Here is a 22,919-nt window from a genome sequence, read left to right on the forward strand (position 1 = left end):
GACCCAGAGGAGAGGACCGTGACCCAGAAGGGGAAGTAGGAGGGTCTAAAGATAAATTCTGCCTACTCCACAGCCGTGCCGGGGAGAGGCCCTGGGAGTGACTATGAGTAATCCACAGGCGTGCACGACCAAGACCTGGGCCTTCGGGTTTATTTTGAAGCGCTGGCACATCCTTCTCCAGGCCCAGCAGCACTGCCTTTGGAGAGTGTCGGCTCAGTCCTTTCAAGGGAAAACCGAAAAGGCCTTCGTGCTGAAAAACATCTAACAAGACGATTTTCTCTCTGTGACCCCACTTCCACCTCCAACACGTACACAGTTATCTGTTTGGGGGATTTGTCATGAGTTTGTAATGATTTTAATTTGAGTCGATTGCACATATTTAAATAGGCATTTAAAACATAGACTGTATTGTTGATGCTGGATGCTTCTGGTAAGTACTGAGTATTTAATTTTTATTTGTATATTTTTTACCCACAAAAAGCCATGACTTTATTAAGGATGGAAATAGTACAAATTTTAGACCAAGCTGCAGTTACTCTTTTGAAACACCAAAAAGAAAGAAAAGAAAAAGAAAACAGGTCCTCATTTTTGGATGGTTACAGTGTGAATTCCAGAATAGCATTTACAATATCATTACTGTTGTCCTTCAGGGCACAGACTGGCTATGTTCTTGACACGTTTTCTTGTGACAGGACCAATTCCGTGTCCTTAACGTCCACACATGTTTCTTCAGCCTCTTCCCTGTTACTCTGTTCTCAGACCATTGGACTCTGTGTGTGTTTCTTGAATGTCTGAGACAGCTTCACCTTGAACTGTGAATTTCTCAGCAGCTGCTAACTAGGCTTGCTAAGATAAGTCCTCGATCTCGGCTTCCCCCAAAACTGGGTAGGTATCTGAAGCTGGGCTCTTGTAGACATCTGGTTTTGTGATAACAAAGAGGATATTCTTAGATTTCTAGATAGTGTAACTTGCTGAAGACCCAGTTTGGACATAAGCCTTCTGTGCCATCCTTGGACTCCGGCTCTGTTTTCTGTTTTGCTTTACTGGCTGGTTCTTCGTCCATTTCAGCTGCTGCCTCCTGGGCTTGTTTAGAGGTTGCCTGTGTGCAGTCTTGTTCCTCGAACTGTGTACTGATGCTTCGTTGTCCCATTCTGTTCCAGGCCCTGTCTCAGCCTGGGGCTGTGGCAGTCCCTCCTCTGCAGCAGGGACACTTTCTGTGGCTTCACCGGGCATTTTGTGCGGGGAACACGGAACCAAGATGGCTGAGTGCTGAATATTCTGATAGTTCCCGTGCATACATCGTAAGAGTTAGGATGTTTTTTAAATTATTAAAGATTGACATTTTTGTCAAGCTTCTGTTTCTAGCTGAAGTCATCTCTACAATACACTAAAGAAAGTGGTTTTAAAATTTGATTCAGTTATCTCTAAAGTATCTTTTATTCACAAAGGAAAATCTGTGTCTAGATCACATCCAAAATTTATATCTCATTAATGACTCACAGATCTGATTAATTTGGCCACACAGGCACTGCGAGTCCTATAAAAAGTTCCACAAAGGCGGAGCTCTTACGCCCTTAGCTTGTGCTGAGGGTTCTCCCGTTTCTAACAGGGGACTACTTATCTCTCACTTCTTGGTCTTTGTACTGTGACAAGAGAGTTGACTTGTGACACTGGCATGCAAGATATCTCAAATCATCTGGCCGGCACATTTTCTCTTTAGCAAATCACACTTGACTGTTTTTAAGGAGGTAACAAGAGAGGCTACCTGTGCCATTATTAGAAAGCTGGGGTTTCTGCTTTCTGTCTTCTTCCAGCCAGTATCTACTTTTTTTTAGCTGATGTTGTCCAGCACTTCAGGCCCTCAAACCTAGTGACTAATGTCCCCTACTCTCAAATATACTGGGACCACCCTGTAACACGTTGCTTAAAAAAAGCGTATACACCAAACAAACAAAAATATTTTTTAACACAGTGGTGGACATCTTGCTTGATTATCTCATATATATTTTCTTTTTTTACATTTTGGGGAATGCATTTTTCCCTGTTTGAAATTACATTTGACCCTAGAACATGCAGGGGTTAGGGGGACCACCCTCTGTACTTAGAAAGTCTGCACATCACTACAGTTTGCCCTCTGCATACTCAGATTTCCAACCCTGGAGATGGCCCTTGAACAACATGGGTTTGAACTGTGGGTCGATTGAAAAGAATCACATAAGGGACCATGCAGCTCGCACCCATATTGTTCAAGGGTCAAGTGTATTACTGTTATCTGAGGTAATACCTAACATCATGGAGTAGCTAGTCAGTGTTTGAGCAGGGTAGAATGGAACAGAAAGCACTTTTAACCTTGGAATAAGATATTTCTGATTACTTTTTTTCTTCTAAAGATTACAATGTGGTATCGTGACTGTATGCATGTGTCCAAACTCATTGAATTGCATGCATTAGATACAGTGCAGTTATTTTGTATATCAATTATGTCTCCATTAAACTCTCTTTAAAAAAAAAGAGTAACTTTGTTTCTGTCGGGTAATAGGAGGCTCAGTCTTGCAAAAAGAAAAATTCCAATAAACGGAAAGATACTATCCTCGTGGATTGGAAAGACTCAATATTGTTAAAATGTCAGTTCTCCCCAGAGTAATGTGGAGATTCAATACAATCTCAATCATAATTCCAGCAGGCTTTTTAATGTAGGAATTGAAGTTAAATTTCTCTTTACAGAGAGAAATATATGGTGTAAGGACAGAACAAAATCCACAAATAGGCACTCGCTTACATAGTCAACTGATTTTCGTCGAAGGGACAGGATAATTCAATGGGGAAACAGTAGTGTTTTCAACAAGTGGTGCGGGAATACTGGGTAAAGAATGAACCTCAACCAATACTTGACATCATATGTAAAAGTTAATTTGAGATGGATGCTAGACCTAAATGTAAAAGCTAAAACTATAAAGCTTTAAAAGAGAACATAATAGACTACATTCATGGACTGGAGTAGGCAACTGGTTTTTAGATAGAACTCAAAAAACAACCATAAAAGAAAAAAACTATAATTTTTTTCTAAATTAAATATCTTTGTTCATAAAAAAAACATTATTTTTTTCTGAACAGATTTTATTACTCAGAGGGCATGGGGTTCAGTCCTTCTTGGCTGCTGCCTTCCTCAGGGCTGCAAGGACATTGCTTAGCTCCTCTCTCTTCCTCTTGGCACGGATGTGTGTCCCCACCCTTTTCTTGATGAACTTCAGGGCCCTCTTGTCCTTAGAGACCTTGAGCAACTCCATGGTGCGCCGCTGGCTCGTAGAGGGCAAAGCCACACGCTTCTTGGATCATGTCCCGCACAAACTCGGTGTGCTTGGTGAGGCGCTGCGGCGTCGGCTGTGCCTCGGCTTGCTCATGTTCTTTGTTACTTTGTGGCCCTTGTTGAGGCTCACGGCCAGGGGATAGCGGAGAGCCACGGCTGCTATTCCTCAGTGGGGCCTCAGCGGAAGGGAAAAACATTATTAATAAACATGTGAGAATTCCTGTCAAGATGGTAGTGCAAAAGTGGTACTCACATCCTCCCCTAACCATATCAAGATTACGGCTAGGCTGGAGAACAACCATCATTCAGAACCACCTGAAATCTAGCTGAGTAAAAGTCCTACAGCTAGGGATTTAGAGGAGAAGCCACATCGAGACTGGTGGAAGGGACAGAGATGCGGAACAGGCTGGCCCCACACTCACATGTGGCAGATTAAAATCAAGAGGAATAGCTCAGGAGCGAGGGGTCTCAGACCCACACCAGGCCCCCCAGCCCAGGGTCTCATTGCCAGGAAGAGAAGTCCTGTGACTTCAGGCTATAAAAACCAGAGGGGAATTGAGTCTGAGTGAGGCAGAGGACTCCTGGAGTCCCAGGCAGTACCTCTTACAGGGCCTGCACATGGACTTACTCTGACTCCCTCCCCCTAAGCTCCAGTGCTGGGATAGCAGTTCAAAAGGCGCTAGGGACATCCCAGGAGGAGCTAAATTACCTGGCTTCTAGGTGAGAATGAGGGGCAGCTTTCGCCCAGACAAAAGTTCTGACATAGGCCAGTGCTCCTTTGATGAGGCCAGCCCCCGCGGAGGTGGTGGGCAGGTGCCACATCCAGGTCCATCAAGGTGGTCTACACTGTTGGCCTCGCCCTGATGGTTTCCTGGGACTCCGCCCCACCAAACATGCAGAGCCTGGGTGGGTCTTTACTATACCAATGGCCTGCCTTGGCTCATGCTTCAGACTTTCCTAAAATCTCCCAAACAAGCAGCATTTGGCCTCAGCGTGCCCTGTATTTCTTGCTAAGTGGCCTCAGGCTGGCTCTAGCAGCATCTGGCTGTGGTTCACAGCTTGGCTTCTTCTGGGCACCTCCAAGCCCAGCACAAGTAGCAGCCATCTGCAGATTGTTTTGTAGCTCAAGCTGGTTGGCCCAGGCAGAACACAGGTGGCAGCTGACCTTGGCCTGCACCTCCCGGGAGGCCCCAGAGTTAGTGTAGCCCGTGGGCCACTTCATGTCATGTTGAAGCACCACCAGCCACCTCTACTATGACATACTCAAGGGCAGACTCAGCAGGCACCAGAGCCTCACTGAAGTAAGGCCTACTCCGTGGGCCCCTGCACAGCTAATCCCCCACTGTAATCACATAAAGTCCCTGAGGCCAGTCACCCTGGTGGGTAAATCCCTGCTGTTGATATACCAACAGCAATCAAGGCTCAACTACAACAGGAGGACATACACAGCCCACACAGGGAGGAGGCACACCTGGAGTGCCCAGCTTGGGTGATCAGGGAGACGGTGCCACTGGCCTTACAGGACACCTGCTATGGTGGGCCACTCTAGCAAGCCCAGGAGATGTAGCAGCTCTGCCTAATACATGGAAACAAACACAGGGAGGCCACCAAAGTGAGAAGACAAACACACCCCAAATGAAAGAACAGGAGAAAACTGAACAAAATGGACACAAGCAATCTATTAGATGCAGAGTTAAAAACACCAGTTACAAGGATGCTCAGTGAACTTAGAGCAGGGGTGTCACACTCATTTTCACCAGGAGCCACATCAGCCTCGCAGTTGCCTTCAAAGGGCTGAGTGTAATTTGAGGACTGTATAAACGTAACTGCTCCTTAATAGTTAAGCGAGAGTTCGGTGCTGCCACCAGCACTGAGGTAGAAACAAGGTGCTGGGCTGGATAAAACAAGGCCACAGGCCTTGTGTTTGCCACCTGTGACTTAGAGGAGAGTAGTCAAACTTAGAACTTCAACAGCATGAAAAAGGACATGGAAACCATAAAAAGGTCAGAAATGAAGGATACAATAACTAAAATGAAGAGTAACTTAGAGGAAATCAACAGTAGAGTAGATAAAGCCAAGAATCAAATCGACGATTTGGAATATAAAGAAGCAGAAAATGAGCCCTGGCTGGTATAGCTCAGTGGATTGAGCATGGGCCTGCGAACCAGACTATCACGGTTCGATTCCCAGTCAGGACACATGCTTGGGTTGCAGGCCAGTTTCCGGCAGGGGCCAGTTCTCTGCAGGGAATGCACGAGAAGCAACCATACATTGATGTTTGTTTCCTCTCTCCTTCCCTTCCCCTCTAAAGATAAATAAATAAAATATTTTTTTAAAAAAAGAAGCAGAAAATACCCAATCAGAAAAGAAAAAAGAATCCAAAGAAATGAAAATAGTGTAAGGAGCCTATCAGACCACTTCAGGTGTACCAGCGTTTGCATCATAGGGGTGCCAACAGGAGAAGAAATTGAAAACCTATTTGAAAAAATGATGACAGAAGACTTCCCTAACCTGGCGAAGGAAATAGACATACAAGTCCAGGAAACAGAGTCTCAAACAAGACGAAACCAAAGAGGCCCACTCCAAGACACATCACATTAAAATGCCAAAGCATCACATTAAAATCTGAAAAGCAGCAAGAGAAAAGCAATTAGTTACCAACCAGGGCATTTCCACAAGACTGTTCATTGATTTCTCAACAGAAACTTTTCAGGTCAGAAGGGATTGGCAAGAAATATCCAAAGAAATGAAAAGTAGGGACCTACAATCAAGATTACTGTACCCAGCAAAGCCATCATTTAGAATCAAAGAACATATAGCTTCTTAGACAAGAAAAAACTAAAGGTGTTCATCACCATTAAACTAGTATTACATGAAATGTTAAAAAGCGTCTTCTTTGATAAGGGGAAAAAACTACAAGAACAATAAAATGGCAATAAATATGTATCTATCAACAAATGAATCTTAAAAAATTGAAATAAACAAAGAAGCAGAACAGAAATATACTCGTAGACACTGAGAACATTTTGACAGTTGCCAGAAGGCCTGGGGGTTGGGAGGATGGGCAAAAAAAGTTAACGAATTAAGAAGTACAAATTGGTAGTTCCACAGTAGCCATGGGGATGCAAAGTACAGCAAAGGGAACATAGTCAATAGTATTCTAATAACCATGTGTGTGTCAGATGGGGTGATCACTTAGTAAGTTACATGTCTAATCACTGGGTGTATACCTGAAACTAATATAATATTATATGTCAACTGTAATTGAAAAATAAAAAATGATGTAAATTTTAAAAAGAAAATAAGCAATCCATAGCTGGGAAGAAGTGGCAAACTGTGTATCTAATAAAGGACTTGTATCCAGAATCTATAAAGAATTTGACAGTTCAGTAATAAAGACAACCTACTTTAAAAAGATGTACAAAAATCTTAAACCAACACTTCACAAAGGAAGATATGTGAATGGCTAGCACACACAGGAAAAGGTGTTCAACATCACTAGTCATCAGATAAATGCAAATTAAAACCACGATGAACTAATACTGTGCACCCATTACAATGGCTGCAATGAGAAAGACTGACATCATCAAATGTTGGTGAGTCTGCAAGCAACTTTTATACATCGCTAGTGAAAATACAACGTAGTTCATCTACTTTGAACAAAGGTTTAGCAGTTCCACATAAAAATGAAACATACACCTACCCTTTGACTTAGAAATTCCCGTCCTAGGAGAAATGAAACACATGTTCACAAAAAGAATGGGCGCAGCGGCTTCCTTCTTAATAGCTCCAGGGTGGAAACACCCCAGATGCGCATCAGTCGGAAAGTGGATAAGCAATTGGGGTGTATTCGGGCGAAGAATGAGCCACCAATACATCCAACAATATTGGATAAATCTCAGAAACATGCTGAGCAAAAGCAGCCAGACAAGAGGACATTCTGTGTGATTCCATTTATAGAAATTCCAGAAAAGGCAAAACTGAGCTACGGTGGGAAAAACAGACAGTAACAGTGATTGTCTCTGGGGACCGGGGTGGGGGAGCGACTGGGAGGGGACATGGAGACACTGTTTGGGAACATGGACATGTTCTGCATCATGCCAGGACTGTGGGTTACGTGTGTGTACCCCCACTCATCAAGTTGTACAGCTGACGTGTGTGTGCGTTCAGGGTACGTATATTTTGCCTCACAAAAGCCGCGCAAAGCAGCTGAAGAGTGGGTAGAGGTTAGGGTGGTGTAAGAATGGCAAGGTGCGTGGGGTTCTATTCTGTTTACCTTATGTACGTTGGAATTTCTCCCATAATAAAAGGTTTCCAAAGGTGCTTGTTAAATACCAAAAGTGAATTGATTGGAAGACTCATGGATTTTGCTTGTTGCTGTACTTTTCCTGGGTGGTGTTCCATTGTCCACGTTCATGGAGCAGAATACCATGGTTTGAGATCACAAGGTGTGCAACCATTTACTAGTTGTGTGGCTTTGAGGACATTCTTCGATTTCTCCATAGTTCAGGTCCCTCATAGGGGTTTATGAGGTTTAAACAAGGTGAAATACAGGTAAAGTGCTTTGCCGGTTTCTGGCTCAATAAATGTCAGCTGTATTAGTGGAGGGAAAATGTGGCAGAGATCACATTTAAAAAAAAAGAAATTTCTTACTTGGCCTTGAAAAGTCTTTTTCTGTTTAATTTGAATGTGTGTATCTCTGATATTTGGGAATCAAGACTTGGCTGAGGAGAAATTAGAAGGCAGTTCTTGCCCTTGTAGTGAACTTTCCTACTTTATGTTTAACTTGAAATTGACACCTAAACTATTTCCATGAGACTGTCTTCAAATTTGTAACATAAAGCTCATAAGCTGATAATGCATACAATTCCAAAATCTCTTTTCCCCTTGTTTGTTTGCTTTTTGAACTTGAACTTTTTTTTCCCCTTTGTAGAGCACCTGTCACTGGGAGGTTTTGCTTGGGCCAATATTTAAATTGGCTCTGCTTTCTGACTTCAAAACAGCTAGTGGTAGGGAGAGAAAGCTAAGATTTTTGGACCTAAAAATAGCAAAATAAATAATCCCCAGCTGGCTAATAAAAAAAACAAGTGTATAACCATGTTCAGCCTCAGGCATCGAGTGCGGCTCCCTCCGAGTTTCTTTCGTTAGCGATGTGCGCCTCCACGCTTTCACACTGGCAAATGCGAATCACTCCTTCCCCGCTGGAGTTCGCCCCCTTACGCATTCGAGACGCTCTCTCCGTGCCCCACCCCACCAGCTGCTGGTAAGGATGAGCACAGCCCTCTCAGCTCTATGGCTTCGACACAGACACTTAGTCACTAATGAGCAAGTGTGGGGACACAGAGACGGTTGCCAGGGAAGGCCTCCCCAAGAGGTCATGGGTGCAGACCCTGTCAGATGAGAAGGTCTCCATTGGTTTCTTTTTCTTGCTTTACATATGTCGTGTTGGGTTGCGGTGCCATTTTTCTGTAGAGGCCCTAAACCGAATCTGCTGATAGAGTTGTCTTCTACGGCTCACTTGCAGTGTCCATCTTTCCAAATCCCTTCCCCAGGGTCTCTCTGTGCACCACAATAAATTTTGCTTTAGGAAAGCAGATTTAGGCACATCTGCTCAGGGGCGAATTCCCCTCATGGGGTCGTAGAGAGATTCCCACGCCTCAGCTCTCCAGTGGCCTGGCTGTGGTTCTCTCCTCCCCCCTCCACTCCCCTGAGGACGTGCTCGCAGGCTCCTGTCCGCTTCCAGCCGGGCTCCCTCCTCATCCTGAAATGTAAGGGGCGACCTTTAAAGTGGAGGTTGGCCTTCCCCCAGGTCTTCCCCAGGTCCTCTTGTTTCTGGAAGCTTCAGTATGCCACACTACTTTATCTTGTGCTATTGTGGCACCTTTTTTTGTTGCTTCTTCATCTTTGTTCCTCTGCTGCTTTTTAAAAATACAAGCATTTATACTGATGAAGGTTAAGGATGATGCTTCTTCACATGTGCATCTTATTTTCCATGTGTCTTCAGGATGATTTTAATGGTTTTTAATGGTCTCCCTCACATTCTGGTTTCTCCTGTGTGTGCTTCTGATAGTTTGCTAATTTTAGCTTCATTTGCATAACTCAAATCCACACCACATTACTGCACATGATCTCTGTTTAAGTACTTGAGTCAGTTTCATTTTAAAAAAAAACTTTTGTTTTAGATTTCTGCAAATATTTATTGAACACCTACCATTTCCTCGTATCGGGACTGGATTTTCTCACTGACTCAGAACCTTGCTTCCAGCCCTCGGGCTTCCTGCCCTCCCCTCCGGGCTTCTCTCCATCCTGCCCCACCACTGTCCCCGAGGTCGGGCAGTTTTCCCAGGCTGCTCTGGCCCCGGGGCCCTCTGACCTAGGAGCACTTATCACCTCCATTGCTCACTTGGCAGTTAGTCATAAACCGCTGTCTGACATGCATCGAATGCCGCATGTCTCTTCCATGATTGAAAGAGTCTTGTCATCTCTGGGCCCTATGATCACTTGCTGTTGTATCTTCTTTCTCTGGGGCTCAAATATTAGAATTTCTTAAAAAGGTAATAGTTCCTTGCTTGCTACTTCTCTACCTTCAGCTTCAGGAACCGACTTTGGCCTTGAGTCTTCCAAGAAAAGTTAATTCCCTTTCTCAGAAAATAACCATCATGTGGCTTTATCTGCCTCATAAGGAGAGGCTATGAATTTATAGCTCTCTTAAAATAAAATGAGCTGACTGGCTTTCAGGGATTTGTAACCTCTTGGAGACAGAGCTCAAACAATTAGTTATTAAACACCCCTCCTGTTTTTAAAAAACAATTGCCCAACATATTGCAAAAGATTGTGCCCCAGGCTTTTACAGAACACAGCTTCTTAGCAGAATTTCTCAGAATATAAATCAAGGGGAAAGTTTAGAGGATCTCATAGGCTTAGAAATCATTTTTGTTTATAGAGAGCAGCACGATTTGGTCTCAGGCAGCTCTGGGACTAGAGAAAGCACTGCTCGCTCGTGTTGTTCACCTGGACACACACACACACACACACACACACACAATGCCCCACGACTCTAGAAGTTCTGCATTCCACAGATTTGTCTCAACTTGTAAAAATGAAAGAAAACATCTGTCCAAATATCTCTTTAAAGATCTTCATAGGAGGAGTTCTGCGCATGTGAGAGGAGTCAAGGTCACAGTGGAGCCCTCTGCCCATAGTGCCCAGCAACTGGACAGGGCTTTTCAAGGAACTTAGCTCATCTTCCTGTTAAGAGTAAGTTGAAGGCATGTACTCTTCATTGTGTGGTTGCTTTCAACAAAATTTATGAGAAAGCAAAAGGAAGTTTCTAAACTACTGCCAGATGGCAAGGACTTGGAGCCCTGATCCGGGCCTGAAACCCCACTGGGAAGAAACGTAACATGTTTGGGACAAGACAGGCCTCCCTCTCGAGCACCTGAAGCTGAAGCTGTCCCAGACCTTCCACGGAGACACACAGGCCGTGTACCCAGTGTTACTGAGATTGGAAGTCAAAGCCAGGCCTGCGTGACAAAGAGGGCCTCGGCAAGGGCCTCCTATTCGGTGCTTATCCTTTGCTCTTGTCCTTCCTGTAGAGGCTGTTTTTAAGAGCTCGCTTACTTTCCCCTCTTTGGTACAGATCAGCTGGGGTTGTCACCTTCTGGTAAAGTGATGACTTTCCAAATACAGTTGACCCTTGAACAGTGCAGGTTTGAACTGCATAGGCCTATTCATTCGTGGGGTTTTTCCGGTAAATACACAGTTGACCTTTTTTATGCCTGAGTCCCACATCTGCATAGTCAACCAACTGCAGATCGAAAATACTTTCTTTTCTTAAAAAAAATTATTCCAAGAACTTACATTTCTTTTTTTTTTTTTTCATTTTTCAATGACAGTTTGCATGGTGGTTAGACAGTTACATCCTTTACAAAGTGGTCGCCCGGATATTTCTGGTCCCCACCCAGCACCATTCCTAGTTATCTCAGTATCACCGACTATTCCCTGCACTTTACATCCCTGTGACCGTTCATTAACTACCCATTTGTCTTTCTTAATCCCTTCACCTTTTCACCCAGCCCCCCAGCTCTCCTCCCCTCTGGCAACCATCAGCTGTTCTGTGTATCTATGAGACTGTTTCTATTCTGTTTGTTTACTTGCTTCTTTAGATTCCACATGTGAGTGAAATCATGTGGCATTGTCTTTCTGCGACTGACTTATTTCACTTAACATAATACCCTCTAGGTCTGTCCATGCTGTTACAAATGGTAAAATTTCATTTTTTATGGCCAAGTAGTATTCAAGTAGATATATCTCACAGCTTTTTTATCCACTTGTCCACTGATGGGCACTTCAGTTGCTTTCGTGTCTTGGCTATTGTAAATAGCCGCAGTGAACATAAGGGTGCATATATCCTTTCTAATTAGTGTTTTGAGTTGCTTTGGATATATACTCAGAAGTGGAATTGCTGGGTCATAAGGTAGTTTCATTTCTAATTTTTTGAGGAATCTCCACATTGTTTTCCACAGTGGCTGCACCAGTCTGCATTCTCAGCAGCAGTATATGAGGGTTCCCTTTTCTCCACATTCTCAGTAACACTTGTTTATGTGTTGATGATAGCCATTCTGACAGGGGTAAGGTGATATCTCATTGTGCTTTTAGTTTTCATTTCTCTCATGATTAGTAAAATTGAGCATCTTTTCATGTGTCTGTTAGCCATCTGAATGTATTCTTTGAAGAACTGTCTACTCATATCCTCTACCCACTTTTGTTTTAAGATTTTTTTAAATTTATTTTTAGAAAGAGGGGAAGGGTGGGAGAAAGAGAGGGAGAGAAACATTAATCAGTTGCCTCTTGCATGCCCCCAACTGGGGATCTGGCCCACAACCCAGGCATGTGCCCTGACTGGGAACTGAACTGGCGACCTTCCAGTGTGCAGGCCAGCACTCAGTCCACTGAGCCACACCAGCCATTGCCTCTGCCTACTTTTTAATTGGATTCTGTTTTTGGTATTGAGATGTATGAGTTCTTTACAAATTTTGGATATTAACCCCTTATCAGATGTATCTTCTCCCATTGAGTTTTTTGTTTGTTTGTTTGTTTGTTTGTTTGATAGCTTCCTTTGCTATGCAAAACCTTTTTAGATTGATGTCGTTCCATTTGTTTATTTTTTTATTTTGTTTCCCTTGCCCAAGGAGATTTGTCAGAAACAAATATTGCTAAGAGAAATGTCAGAGATTTTACTGTCTGTAGGTTCTTTAGGATTTTTATGGTTTTAAGTCTAACATTTAAGTCTTCTGGTTCGCAGGCCCGTGCTCAATCCACTGAGCTATACCAGCCAGGGCTTAACATTTAAGTCTTTAATCCATCTTGAGCTTATTTTTTTATATGGTGTAGGAAAGTGGTCAATTTTCTTTTCTTTTCTTTTCTTTTTTGCATGTATCTTTTCAATATTCCCGACATCATTTACTGAATGGACTGTCTTTACCCAATTATATGGCCTTGCCTCCTTTGTCATGTATTAATGCACATACAGGCATGGGTTTATTTCTGAACTCTCTGTTCTGTGCCATTGATCTGTGTGTCTGTTTCTATGCCAGTACCATGCTGTTTTGATCACCATATTTTTGTAGTATAGTTTGATATCAAGTAGTGTTTTAACTCCAACTTTGTTCTTCTTTCTCAAGACTGTTGTGGCTGTTTGGGTTCCTTGCAGTTCCATGTAAATTTTGGGGTTATTCTAGTTCTTTGAAAAACACCATTGGTATTTTGATAGGAATTACATTGAATCTATAGATTTCTTTGAGGAGTATGGCCATTTTAATGATGTTAATTCTTCCTGTCCCTGAGCATAGTATATGCTTCCATTTATTTGTATTTTCTTCAATTTCTTTCTTCAGTACCTTATAATTTTCTGAGTATAGGTCTTTTAGCTCCTTGGTTAGATTTATTCCTAGGTTTCTTTTATATGAAATTATAAATGGAATTATTTTCCTAGTCTCTCTTTCTGATAGTTCATTATTGGTGTATGAAAATGCAACCAATTTCTAAATATTTATTTTGTATCCTGCTACTATTCTGAATTTTTATATTGGTTCTAATAGTTTTCTGGTGGAATCTTTAGGATTCTCTCTACATATAGAATCTACCAGCAAACAGTGACAGTTTTACTGACTCATTTCTAATTTAGATGTCTTTAATTTCTTCTTCATGCCGAAGTGCTGCGGCTAGAACTCCCTGAAAATACTGTTTTTAATCTGTGGTTGTTTGAACCCATGGATGCAGAGGGCTGACTGTATTGATCTATGCCATTTATATAAGGGACTTGAGCATCTTCCGATTTCTGTATCCATGAGATATGCCTAGGGAGGGTGTCCTGGAACCAATCCTGAGGTGTGACTGGTAGGTAAGTTTCTGGGCAGTCACAAGTTTTATGTGGATTTTCAACTGCGTGGAGGATTGATGTCCCTAACCCCCATGTTATACAAGGTTAAGTGTAAACCCTTGTAAGAAAATTACATATATATTCATGGTATTATGTCTCTTTTTCATTCTCACCGAATCTGTTGAACTGGTTTCATGCGTCAATTTTTAAAAACAAGTCTTCTGAGTTACTGCAAGCACTCCTTACCCAGGTACTTTCTGTGTGAACCAGGAGCATTTTAAAAACAAACCAGAATTAGATATGGGGTGATTTTTAGATTGTCCTGCTGTACAGCAGTGGTTTTTAATCCAGCTTTCCTGGTCTGCTGACTTTGTGTTTGTGCATTTGTAAAGCACTGCCAAATTGTGAATGCTAATTTCTTGAGAGTCAACGTTTTGTTCAGGATTCCTATCTTACAAAGTCAGCATCTATACGAGTGTGTAGAAGGCTGGGTCCGAAGCACAGGGACACCTTTGATGCCCACCCATGCAGCGAGAGAGGCGTCAGATAAGTTCCTTGATTCTCCGGCTGTGACTTGTCTAGTTTAATAATATTTGGGTTGACATCTTTGCAACCACTTATGATTAATAGCACTGTGGTTTGTATACTGACCAGAGCCATCGGCTTGAGATTGATTTTCAAATTGAACTGATCTGTTCTTTTTCTCTTGTTCAGTCCCTCTTGTGACTAACACATTTACAGAATGGTGCAGCCTATGAGCATGAAACAGACTGCAAAGCCAACTGGGCCACAAGGGACTGAACTGTTGACCCTGGACTCATTAGCTCCATTCTTAAACCAGGGCAGCCAGAGAGTCAGTCAATCAGTGAGTCACTTGGTAGCAGGGGCCAGGCTCATGGGCCGATCTATCCAGACCCAGTAAAACACACCTATCCACAGAGCAGAGTGGCAGCCATCAAGAGCAAGACTCCCGTCCTTCCATTGGGCCACAGTGACCATCAGTGTTACATTGGACTTCAGAATCACCAACAATCTTATCTTTTAGACATGCAGCATTTACTCTCCAAGAAAAGAAAAAAATAGACTTCTGGCCGAGATGGAGGCATAGGTGGAAATATTGTGTCTCCTCGCACAACCAAAATTAAGGACAGCAAAGATTTAGAAACAAAAACACAACCAGAACAGACAGAATTTGAACTATGTGGAAGTCTGACAACCATTCATCCAGACTGGTAAGAGGGGCAGAGTCAGTGGCCCACGGTGAGAGGTCGAAGCAGGAAAAGGCGGTGGTTGGCAGACCCGGGGTGCAGGGAGGAAATGAGCAGACCCAGTGAGGCACGCAAGGCGGCTGGCTGACCTCAGTCATACATTCGCACACAGATAAACTAGGCAAAAAACAGGCAATGAGACAGACCGCCAACCCAGGGCCCCAGCTCTGGGAAATAAAGCCTGAAAGCACCGACTGAAAACACTTGCGGGGGTTGAGGTGCCAGGCGAGACTCCCAGCCTCACAAGAGAGTTTGTTAGACCCACGGGGTCCCAGGACGTACAAGCCCACCCACCTGGGAACCAGCACCAGAAGGGCCCAATTTCCTTGTGGGAAGTGGTGGAAGGGACTGAAATACAAGCTGAGCAAGCGCCGTCATTCCCTCTCTAACCCCACCCCACATACAGCATCACAACCCAGCAACTGGGTTGCCCCGCCCTGGTGAACACCTAAGGCTCCACCCCTCATACATAACAGGCACCAACAGACCAAAAAATTATGGCTCAAACAGAAGAACAGATCAAAGCCCCAGAGCCAATACTTCTAAGCGACCAAGAGATAGCCAACCTCTCAGGTGCACAGTTCAAAACACTGGTGATCAGGATGTTCACAGAACTGGTTGATTTTGGTCCCAAATTAGATGAAAAATGAAAGCTACACTAAGTGAAATGAAGGAAAATGCACAGGGAACCAATAGTGATGGAAACAAAACGGACTCAAATCAATCAAGTGAACCAGAAGGAAGAAAGAAACAGCCAAACAGAAAAGAATGAAGAAACAAGAATTCAAAAAAAGGAAAAGAGGCTTAGGAACCTCTAACACATCTTTAAACATTCCAACATCCAAATTATAGGGGTACCAGAAGGGGAAGAGGAACAGCAACAAGTGGAACACTAATTTGAATAAATAATAAAGGAGAACTTCCCCAACCTGGCAAAGGAAACAGACTTCCAGGAAGTCCAGGAAGCTCAGAGAGTCCCAAAGAAGTTGGACCCAAGGAGAAACACACAAAGGCACATTATAATTACATTAGCCAAGATGAAAATGAAGGAGAGAATCCTAGAAGCAGCAAGAGATAAGGGGACAGTCACCTACCAAGGAGTTCCCATCAGACTGTCAGCGGATTTCTCAAAAGAGATCTTCCAGGCAAGAAGGGGCTGGAAAGAAGTATTCCAAGTCATGAAAGGCAAGGACCTACATCCAAGATTGCTCTATCCAGCGAAGCTTCCATTTACAATGGAAGGGCAGAGAAAGTGCTTCCCAGATAAAGTCAAATTAAAGTTCATCATCACCAAGCCCTTATTGTATGAAATGTTAAAGGGACTTATCTAAGAAAAAGAAGATAAAAAATATGAACAGTGAAAGGACAGCAAACTCACAGTTATTAACAACCAAACTTTTTGTTTTATTAACTAAAACAAAAGCAAACTAAGCGGACAGGTAGATCAGGAACAGAACCACAGAAATGGAGATCAGATGGAGGGTTAGCAACAGGAGAGTGGGAGGAGGGGGGAAAAGGTACAGCGAATAAGTAGCATAGACGGTAGGTAGAAAATAGACGGTGGGGAGGGCAAGAATAGTATGGGAAATGTAGAATCTAAACTTAGACACATGCACATGAACTAAAGGGGGGGAATGTGGGTGGGAGGGGCTGTGCAGGGTGGAGGGGAATGAAGGGGGGAATGGGACAACTGTAATGGCATAATCAATAAAATATATTATTAAAAAATATATTTGTCACTTCTGTTCTTTTTAATGTTTAAGAATCTTGCATATTTAAAAACTTTAATCATACTGTGTTCTGTAGCTAAATTTTTGCTTTAGCATTAGGTTACACTTCATCCATTTTGTTGGTACATTGGGATTTATTCACTGCTGCTATTGCATTCCATTTTGCAGGTATGTTAGAATTTATTCATTCTCCTGTGCTGGATGTTTGATTGTTTCCAGAATGTTGCTGTCATGGTAGCCCTGTCGTGCAGAGTCTCACGCCTATCCCCCAGTGCCCACATGCTGGTGTCTCCGGGGATATGTGCGCACACCGAGGAGCGCAATTGCCGGGCTGCTGGACTTTGACTAGATAATGTCAGAGTGTTTCTGAAGTGCTCTTTTCCCACTTATATTTCCACCAACATAAAGTATTCCCAAGAGCCTAATTACTCAAGACCTCATATTGTCACACTGAAAATTTTACAAACATACTAGGTGTGCAACTGTATTTTAATCATCTGTAAAATTTGGTTTTTCCCATTTTCTAGACTGCCAGTGAAGTCGAACAGTTTTCCATAGATTTTATGGCTAGTTTTTCTCTCTTCTGAAGTCCCCGTCCTGGCGTTCTGTCCACTTTGCTTCGGGCCTGAGCAGTTGGGCATGCGTGTTTGTTTACATTCTGGATGAGAATCTTTTGTCCACGATGTGTTGCAAATTCCTTCTCCCAATTTGATTTGCCTTTTTACACTTTGAAATCTATAGTTCTCATTTTATCGAGATTGCTTTATGCGTGTGTATATCTTTTTTTTTTTTTTTAGATTTTATTTATTTATCTTTAGAGGGGAAGGTAAGGAGAGAAGGAGAGAAACATCAATGTATGGTTGCCTCTTGTGAGTCCCCTGCTGGGAACTGGCCTGCAACCCAGGCATGTGCCCTGACTGGGAATCAAACTGCGATCGTGTGGTTCGCAGGCCCGCGCTCAATCCACTGAGCTACACCAGCCAGGGCTGTGTGTGTATCTTAATATGCAAAATCTTTCCTCAGTCTCATATAACTGCTCTTAAGTCATCTTTTAGAAGTTTCAGTTTTACTTTTCTCACTGAGGTCTTGGATCCATTTGGGATTGATTTGGACTGCTACGTACATACGTACCTGTGTGAGGGCGTGGTCCAGACTCCTCTGTTTCATAGAAGATGCTGCCGGCACCATGTGTTGGAAGCCCCCGTATGTCACCCTGACCTGCGAGGCTGCTCTCAGGAATGGAGTTCCCACACGTGTGCATGTTCGTTCCTGCGGTCTCTGTTTGGACTGTAGCTGTTTTATTGATCTCTGTGCCAACGTTACCCTTTTAATGTGGTTTTATACTGACTTCTTGCTGTCCGCTAAGGCTGCTTACTACTCCCCTCTCCTTTGCGGTGTTTTGGTTACTGTTGGCCATTTGCTCTCCTGGATTATACAAATGCTGTTTTCCAGTATTTCCTCTCAGAGCTAATTGCATTTATAATTAGGTAAGAAAGATAGAAACAAGACTTACTCTGATGTTTACTGTGGTGTTTACTTGATTTTACTTGATCATAATGTTCACAAAATTCAGATTTGAGAATTTATGCTCATAAAGTGTTTTCTTTTTTATTGTGCAGTATCTACAAACCATATTAATACAGATCTGTCCAACCCATTTGGTTGGTTATGCTGGTTTTATCACAAATTTAATTAACATTGAACTTGGACCACTTCCTCGAGCAGTAATACAGATAATGCCTGGCCAATGAAGCCACATGAGACTATAATTAGATCTCATGAAATAATGGTCTGAAATTATTTTAAGTGCTAGTAATTTTTAGTATATGCAGCTCATGCATAAATATCAACAGGGAAGCTCAGCTAGGGTATGTGTGTGCTGGTAACTGTTCACTAAGGGAACAGAATTTTAATGTGTACATTCAGCCTGGGAAACTGTATTGTTTATTAAATAAAGAAAACAAGAGAGGAATCAGCACGTGGGAAATAAGGTCACCAGATAAGGCTTTTTTTTAATACTGTTTCCTGTTCTGTGGCTCTGCAATCCACTCTGAGAATTTCATTTCTCCAACCCAGACTGACAATTTCCCATTTCCTGTCACTCTGTTATCTCCCCCATTCCTTTTTTGTTTGTTTTTGTTCTCCTTGGTTCTTGAGTTGCCAAACCAAAGCAGTTCAAACAGATAAACCCACAGTTAATTGGTTGAAGAGCATGGAGCTTTCAGTAAACAGCTTCTTCCTGGGCATTGCTGCGTAGAGAGGGCTGGAACTTCATCAACAGAGCGAGTGCACCGCGCCCATGAGGTCTGCACCCTCACAGCCCATAGCAAGTCAAGTCGTCCTCCCAGTCTTCACAACTACACAGCTACGAAAAGAAGGAATGACTACAGTAGCTACAGAAACGTGTTATTCATGTTATTCGTTGGGGGGCAGGGGAGGAAAGCAGGATTTTTTTAAAAATCAGCATTGGCGTTTTTAGAATAATGCAGGACATATAGATGGCAGCTGTGCTGGGTAAAACTTTTAGGAGGCATGTTCAGGATCAGTGATGATACTGTGTCACAAACAGATGGATTTCAGAGCCCTGTTCTCTCATTCTGTCGATTATCAGAGTGGTGAAAATGTTACCATGTTTGAAGTGATTAGTGGTAGAAACAGCAGCAGCCCTTTTCAGACTTATATACCTGGTAGAAATAGGGAAGGAATAGGACAAGGCTGCATTCCAGAGGATCAAGAAAACTTATGAGTTAAAAAAGAAAAACCTAATGTTTTACTGGGAAACTACCATATTCCACATATCAATAGGCACAATATTGGATGCTTTAAACGTTTTATATAACTCTGTAGGGTATGTCTCCAGATAAATGAAGAGTCAGGAACCCAGATTGGTCTGATCTCCCTTCAGCCCTAACTACTAACTAATCAAAATCCCTTTAATAAGGTTTTTAACAACAAAAAGGACAAATATAGTCTGCCACATTATTGATTTTTGGCCTGTGTAAGAGCAGGTCAAGAACAATAAGTGGCTTCCTTTCAGCAAAGCGTAATGGATACGTTAAGTAGATAGTGGGAATCCTTTCATAGTACGTACACGTATCAAATCACCAAGGTGTACTTAACATGTCTTACAATTTTGTCAATTATACTTCAGTAGAACGGGCAGGGGTGGGGAGTTTGTTTCTCTAGGTCTCTTTTGTCAGGTTCAAGGTTGTGCAAAAAATAATTTGCAGCAAGTTGAGATTACTGATTAACTCCATCAGGGGCTTTCAGGTGTCTGAAGTGCTGATTTAAGAGAAGCAGAGTCCAAGGCAGCTTGGTCTTTCCACAGGGCACCGAGTCACACAGAGCGGGGACCTGCACGGCATCTCTGGAGGCCCCCACCAGCGTGCTTTCCATTCCCTGATGCCGTCTCTGTAGAAAGACCATCACCACTAGGGTTCCCTCAGGATTCATGGTTTTGTTTTCTAAATTTCTTTTTCCATTACAGCTGACATACAAGACCAGTTTCGGGTGCACAGCGTAGTGATTAGGCATTGAGCTACCTTACAAAGTGACCACCCTGATTAAGTCCAGTACCCATCTGATACTATGGTTATTACATGACTGCCCATACCCCCCAGGCTGTACTTTATGTCCCTGTGACTGTTTTTCTAAATGGAAATTTGTACTTCTCGCTCCCTTCACCTTTTTCACCCATCCCCTCAACGCCCCTCCCATCTGGAGACCTTCGATTAGTTCTCTGTATCTGTGTTTGTTTTGTTTTTATAGATTCCACATAAGCGAAATCACATGGCATTTATTTCACTTAGTGTAACTTTTTAGCTCTATCATGCTGTTGCAAATAGCCAGATTTCATTCTTTTTATGGCTGAGTAATAATCCATTGTTAAGTACGTACATCTTTATCCATTTATCTACTGATGGACCCCAAGGTCAATTCCACGTCTTGGCTATTGTAAATAATGCTGCAATTCACAGAGGGGTGCATCTATCTTTTTGAGTTTGTATTTTGGATTTCTTCAGATACCCAGAGTGGATATCTGAAGCTTGCTCACGTGGTAGTTCTATTTTTAATTTGAGGAATGAAGGGTTTTTTTTTTTTGTTTTTAACCAGACTGGACAGGGAGATAGAAATCTGGGTTCCACTTCCAGCTTTGCCTTGGCACTAAAGAACTATAGCTATGTGACCTTAAGTAGGTCACTTGGCCTCTCTGAGCCTCATCTATAAAATTAGGTTGGATTGTATGACTTTTTAGAAAGCACTTAGCAGAACTTGTAACCCATAGTTACTAGTTGCTGCGCAGAAGACGTTCATTTCCTCTGTATCAAACTGGGCTTAAGGCTATAAAAATTCTAAGTTGTAACGATTCCTTGATTCCCAAAGTAACCATCATTATTATATTCAATAAACAAATAATGTATTAAGTGATCCTAGGAAGAAACCATGAGGCTCAGACCCAATTCTCAAGCAACTAATAATTTATTAGGGACAACAGGCACAGTCAATCATAATACGATGATCGCCCTTATGTTCCAAAAAGGACCAAACTTGGTGGCAGTTCAGAGTAAAAGAAGATTTCTGGCTACAAAGAGACTTTGAAGTATTAACGGAAGAAAGAACACTTGAACTCTTTCTAAACTGCTAGAAAGATGACATTTGGACAGCGGAGACTGGAAGAGGTTTGTGGGTGAAGACTTCCGGGTTTGGGACAGAATATGGGGATGGGTGAACGCAAAGTGTGTCTGGAAAATGTGATCTGTCCGGTTTGACTGGACTGCAGGGCCCCTGGCAGATAAGGAGGAAAATGTGATCTGGTACACAGACCACAGAAGACCTCTGCTCCCCTGACTGAGGACTTTGGCATTTACGCAGTAGGCAAGCACGGGTCAGAGCTGAAATACAGGCAGTGCTGTGCTGGGGCGTCAGGGGGGCAAATGAGGGAGACTAATCAGCAGAAGCTGTTCTCACCTGGAAGAGGCTGTGGGTTGTCACAGTGTAAATGTAGTTTATAGAGTTTTTAGCAAGCCACTTATCTGTACAAGTTGGTGATCTGTACTTAAGATGAGGAGACAGACTGTATTACTTAAAACTTTTATTTTTAATGGAAAAAGAGTTAAGTTTTGGAGTGAGGCCTGGTATGACCTGGCCCCCAAGTACAAAGAAAAGGCATGGAGAAGGTGATCGGAGCTTTTATGAGGCTGCTGCATCGTAGCAGGCACAGGGCACAGGCCTGAACTTCAGTGTCGGTGGAAAGACACAAGGTTGTGCGAGGGAAAATCCGCGAGACTTGGCTGGATTCAAGGCACCAGGTAAAGGAGAAGGTTCAGGACTACCATCTGAGTCTGAAGATGAAATGGTAGCAGTAACAAAGAGTAAATTAATCAATGTGTGTGGTGTTTTTCTAAACCAAGTCATTTTGCTGTTTTAAACAAATTCTGCCTGTAAATAATGTGTTTATCTGTCATATTTTTGTTTATAATCACATTTAACATTTCAATATTATACAGTTCATTTTTTAGTAGGAAAATTAGAAATTCTCAATTTAAGGAACAGAATCTGTTGGGTTGGCCAAAGAGTCCACTTAGTTTTTTCCTTAAAAATAAAAGACATTTTTCACTTTCACCAATAACTATTGATTTGGGTATTTTGGAGAGTGCCAGCTACCTCCTGTGTGGCAGAACACTGACTGTTTTCAACTGTCTCAATTTGAATCGCATCAACTCCAACTGGTCTACCGACCGTGGCACGTTGTCCAGCGACAAATCTCCAGCACGAAGCCTCGCAAACCACTTTTGAGATGTTCGATCAGTCACAGCGCCTTCTCCATACACTGCACAAATCTTTTTTTTGCACTTTATCTTTCTTGAAATAAAGCATAATATGCTGAAAATGTTATTTTCCTCCACCTTCAATATTAAAATGGCTACATGAAAATTCACCAATTTCGATAATTTTTTAAAAAATGCAAGCTGATATGAAAGCTATCACAATACAATAACAAAACTATTTCAAATGACGTTAAAGACAAGCAAGCACTGGTAGAGTCATCTCATGGAAAAAACCAAATGAGTTCTTTGGCCAACCCAATATCTTAGAGACAAGTAACTCTATTAATATTTTAGAATAGTAGAAAATTGTTTCTCATGACACAAGATGTAGGCAAAGAACTTCCATAAGGCAAAAATTCTACAGTTAATGCTATGTAAGCCATAAAAACAAGTAGTACATAAAGA

General features: G+C 42.4%; 2 pseudogenes; both read right to left on the minus strand.

Annotated features, from left to right (window-relative positions):
- Positions 1 to 399: 399 nt before the first annotated feature.
- LOC118992535 (nascent polypeptide-associated complex subunit alpha-like) lies at positions 400 to 1,258 on the minus strand (annotated as a pseudogene).
- Positions 1,259 to 3,109: 1,851 nt separating this feature from the next.
- LOC118992501 (60S ribosomal protein L36-like) lies at positions 3,110 to 17,947 on the minus strand (annotated as a pseudogene).
- Positions 17,948 to 22,919: the final 4,972 nt, after the last annotated feature.

Source organism: Sturnira hondurensis, unplaced genomic scaffold (assembly GCF_014824575.4).
Source record: "Sturnira hondurensis isolate 20B ecotype Veracruz unplaced genomic scaffold, ASM1482457v3 Scaffold0008196, whole genome shotgun sequence".
NCBI classification, from domain to species: domain Eukaryota; kingdom Metazoa; phylum Chordata; class Mammalia; order Chiroptera; family Phyllostomidae; genus Sturnira; species Sturnira hondurensis.